Source organism: Ovis canadensis, chromosome 20 (assembly GCF_042477335.2).
Source record: "Ovis canadensis isolate MfBH-ARS-UI-01 breed Bighorn chromosome 20, ARS-UI_OviCan_v2, whole genome shotgun sequence".
Taxonomy (NCBI): Eukaryota; Metazoa; Chordata; class Mammalia; order Artiodactyla; family Bovidae; genus Ovis; species Ovis canadensis.
Window position 1 is genome coordinate 42,462,429 of NC_091264.1, and position 4,845 is coordinate 42,467,273.

General features: G+C 46.9%; 1 pseudogene; it reads right to left on the reverse strand.

The window, feature by feature from the left end:
- Window positions 1–1,954: 1,954 nt before the first annotated feature.
- On the reverse strand, window positions 1,955–2,485 carry LOC138425690 (histone deacetylase complex subunit SAP30L pseudogene; annotated as a pseudogene).
- Window positions 2,486–4,845: the final 2,360 nt, after the last annotated feature.

The window sequence follows — 4,845 nt, forward strand, 5'->3', positions numbered from 1 at the left end:
CTGGACAACATTTTCCCCAAACCCTATTCAGACTTCAAGATTATATCACTCACCATTTCCTAAAAGTAGTAGAAGATGAAACAACAGCCAGCAGTCAAGGGAAAACACTTTTTCCTTCATCTTGAGATACTCTGACTGCCACGCCTGGAAAGGAGGTTTCCTGAATCCCAGATGTGATTAGGCCTAGAATGGAAAGAAAAAATTCTGAGATTCTTCTTTCTGAAGAATCTCAAGGTGGAGATCTGAGGCTGGAGTGCTGGGAGTTTGGGTCTCCAAAGAATAGGTCCTCAACCTAAGGAAAAATACCAGTAGGGGGCACCTGGGGCTGCAGACTGTATGCCTGGTGCCTTAGGATCCCTTCACAGAGTGTCACCTCTTCCTTTCTCTTTCGAAGAAGGTCTTTATAGTATCACTGGGGCTGGGCAGGGGCTGGGTATGTGACCTGTTGTTCTTCCAGCTATGGGCAGGTAACAGAATATCTGAACTCAGAGAAGAGGGCTGTAGAGGCCAGGAGAGGCATGAGAATGGAAGATGACGTGGTCCCCTTAGGCAGGGCCTGGGGAGGAGCAGGAAGTTGTACAGTTCAAGGGGATCAAATTGTCACAGTGGAGGGAACTCCTCCTCTGAGGCACAGATGGGGTTAAAAATCTGTTCAGCTCAAGACCTTGCTTCCTGGAGAGAAGTCCTGAGTAACCGGGATGACTGGGCAGGGCAGGGAGTGTGAGAAGAAAGACTTGATGAACAGAACTTAGTTGGGAGGACACATAAAATGAGATTCACTGTCACTGTGAATCTCATTGTCCAGTATCATCCGGACTAACATATCCGGATATGTTAACTTATCCACCCAAGGAACTTCAGTTGGTTCTTCTCATCAGTGCTGCATGCCAGACAAGCGGAATGATCAAAGAAATTCCTACACTTAGGACTGTGCCAGTTTGCCAGGGAGCTGAGGGCACATTACTAGCTTGTTTAGATAGTAGACGAGACCAGCAGAAATGAAACAAAGACAGCTGGAAGAGGAGGATAAAACAAAGACAGTAATGGGGCTTTGACAATCCCCTGATGGGATTGATAGTGCCTTCACTCACAGTTCATGGCAAAAAAAATCAGGAAAGGATTCTATGGGAGTTTTAATTTGATGTTATGTGTAATCAAAGCAAGCTGTCTCCACCTTCTCTAGACACAGAGGTTTTCTGGTAGAGGAACCATTTCAGATTCTCTTTTTAGGGAGGGCTGGTCATCTTATGGGATTTAGTTCCCAACCAGGGATCAAACCTGGGTACTTGGAGTGAGAGTATGGAGTTCTAACCACTGGACAGCTAGGGAATCCCCCCATTTCAGATTCTTTAGATGTTTGGGTGAAATATTCATTGCCTGTGAAGATGGAGGGAAGTGAGCTGACAAGCAGGAGATGTATATTCATCCCACAAATATTTAGTGATTTCCTCCTATGTGTCAGACATCGTACTCCAGTAAACAAAACAGATTTGTGTTATTTTGGAGCTTATATCTAAGATAGAAAAGAACTGTGAATGAGTTTTAAAAGCAGGAAGAGAATGGGTTGTGGTAGAAAATGAGCTTTTGGGTGGGAGGAAGCAGATTCTAGGATGTCCTAGGAAAGGCCTTGGTTGTTGACCTGCCCACTGTTTGTGATGGGAAGTCCCATGTGGGGATGGATGAGGAGTGTGGTCAGTAACAAGTTGGTATTGGGATCTCAGGTAAAAATCCCAGGAACATTTCTAAGTAGAAAGATGTTTTTCTCTACAATATATTGGAGTAATAGGACTTGTCTTACAGCACTGGTTTACTGATATATTAACTGTTTTTCTTTTTTTATCTTTCAAACTTTTTTATTTACAATAAAATTTAGCAGTCATTATGGACTTCAATGGAGCAGATGTCAGCTGTGTATTAAGCATTACACTTCATTCCTTGAAGGTCTGCCTCATCATCACTCAAGCTGCTTGCCACCCTCTGACTTCTGGTCCGGCCTACTCTTGTTACTCCTCACCATGTAGATGAAGAAAGTGAGGGTCTCCTTTTCATTCACAGGTATGTTGCTGAAGTGCTGGCTGTCGGTTTCTGCTAACTGGGCCTTAGTGAAGCCTGATCTGCAATTTATAGTGTCGTTAATAACGTCGGAGAGTGTTCACCTGCAGCTGGAACAGATCAGCCTCAGGAATGTCTGTGTCGTGCTCAGGAGAATCTCCGCCATCGTCCCTTGTCTTCCTCTGCCTTTTATTTTGTACACTCTGGATGAAATTTTTGTGGAAATCGCTAATATACAGCTGCCTTACGCTCTTGTCGATGTCCAGCTTGAGTTTCTTCTGTGAGATGCTCTTCTGGACTCTCCTTGAAGGAGGCGCTGCCCTCGGGCGGGGCAGTCCTCGGTGAGGAGGCAGCTCAGGCCGCAGCCCGGGGCGGCGGCGGGGGCGGCAGGGGGCCCTTCGCGGCAGTTCGTCTCGGTGCTAAAGCCGTTCATCTCCTCGTCCCGGGCCGGCCTCTCTGGGGGAAGGTCCCCTAGGCCACTCCGTAGCCGTGATCCCCGCCGGGCGGGTCGCCGAGGCCCCCCGCTCAAGAGAGTCCCAGAGCCCGTCTCCAGCCGAGGCGCTGCCCAGCCCCGCTCGCGGGAGGACGGCCCCGCGCCGCCGCGCTCCGGCTCCTTCGGTTCCCGGCCCGCGTCTCCACCGAGCCCCTTTCTCCCTGCCCGCACCCCGGGGGTGGTCTCCCGCGGCTTGCAGGGCCCCTCTGGGACTCTCCCGGAGGCGCCTTCTGCCGGGGGCCCTGAACCGTTACCCTTCGGCGGGGACATCCAGGAGGGCGTCCCAGGAAGCAGCTGCTTCCCGAAGACTCCGGGCCGGGTTGCCAGAGGGTTCTGAGGGCCCCCGCCGGCTCCAGACTTATTTCAGCTGCGGGGCGAACTCGCCGCCGGGCAGCTCCCCCGGGGTGGCGCGGCCTCCCTGCGCGGCGCCCGGTCCCCTGCTGCTCGTCTAGCCCGCCCCACCCCTGCAGCCGCTCGGTTGCGCCCTGAGTCCCGAGTCCCGAGGCAGTGCCCGGGGCGCCCGGCCTCCTCCAAGACTCCGCACCTTAGCTGTTTTTTCTGAGTGACATTTTTCTCATCTATTTAATAGGGATTATAATTTGAACTTCATGGGATTGCTGTGAGAACTAAACGATGGTATATTAAAAAAAAAAAAAAGTGGAAGTCACTCAGAAGCAAAATGATAGCAAAACAAACACAAAGTTAAAAAGATGACGATTTCATGGTCAACATGCATTGATAAACTTTTATTTCTTAGAGTATGTTTATTTCTCAGAGTGGCTATATTTTCTTCTTCATCACACAACGTCTGGAGGAGACACAGGAAGGGAGGAAGACTCTTCTTAAAGACAAAGTCAAGCTCTGGAGGGCCCTGAAATGAACTGAGTGGAGGAAAGATGGGGAAGCAGTGACCATAAGAGCTGTTACTGTGCCCATCCCAATACCCAGTCAAGCAACTTCCTTGATCCTATAATTCTAAGTTATGAGGAGAGCCCTAGGAACATACTTGCTTGACATCATTGCTAAGCCTGATGAAGCTATGAGTCTCTTCTGAAACAACACTCTGCTCCAACACTGTAACTTTGCTTGTCAGACATGGGAAGGCTTTGCTTACTCTTGTCCTTGACACAGGCTATAGCCTATGGCTATTCCCTGGGAGCATCCTGGTCTTCCATCATGACTCACTCCCTCATCATGGTTCTTTGTCTTCACCTCCATGGTCCTCTTCTCCATCAAGGTTTCCTCCCTTAACATGTCTCCCACTCCCAGCATCTATGGCCATGTCCTCTTCAATGACTCCACTAAGATCTGCTCTGTGGCTCTCACTGGTGTGTCCTCTTCCATGGTTTTGTTCGTGGCCCCAAGCCTGTGGTTTTCATCATGGCCTCTTCAGTAGAAACCTCGGTGACTCATTTTCACAATCACCTTCATGACTGTGACTCAGTTCATGGGCCACATTGTAGCTTTCTTCATGGCCAAGGCCACAGGCCCCTCCACAACTCAGTTTATTGTCAAGGCTGCAGAACAGTGGACCCAGGCCAAAATCATGGGTATAATAAGTGTTTCTTGGAAGCAGAAGAGTATCCCTCTAAAAGAGAAAGATGTGAATATTTTAAGAGAGTAATCCTCTCACATTTCACAATCCACCTGGTTGGTTGACTAAAATCACAAACTCTCACTTTTTTTTCCAGGTATTTATTTTACTCACACTGAACTTGAAATTAACAACAGTAAGCAAAGCAAAGCACAGCAAATGTATTGTAGAAGATCTAGATTAAAAAGTCAGAGGTATAAAAATGAATTTTTTATCCTTTTCCAAGTTTTTCCCACCTTGAGGATTTTTAAAAATTGAAGTACAGTTAATTTACAATGTTGTGTCAGTTTCAAGTGTACAGCAAGTTGATTCAGTAATATATATATATAATATATATATTATACATATTCATTTTCAGATTCTTTTCCATTATAGATTATACTATATTATTATTATAGATATTGAATATAGTTCCCTGTGTTATACAGGAAGTCCTTTGTTGTTTACTTTTTTAATATATGGTACCATGCATATATTAATCTCAAACTTCTAATATATCTCCCTCCCCCTGACTGTCTTTTTGGTAACCATAAGTCTGTGAGTCTATTTCTGTTTGGTAAATAAGTTCATTTGTATCATTTTTTAGGTCCTCTATATTTAGGATTGGCTAGTATGAATAATTTCAGCAGGCTTGGGCAATAGGGGTGGTCTTTAGTTGTCTGGTACCTGACTCTTGGTGATGGTGGTTTAGTCTCTCTGCTGTGTC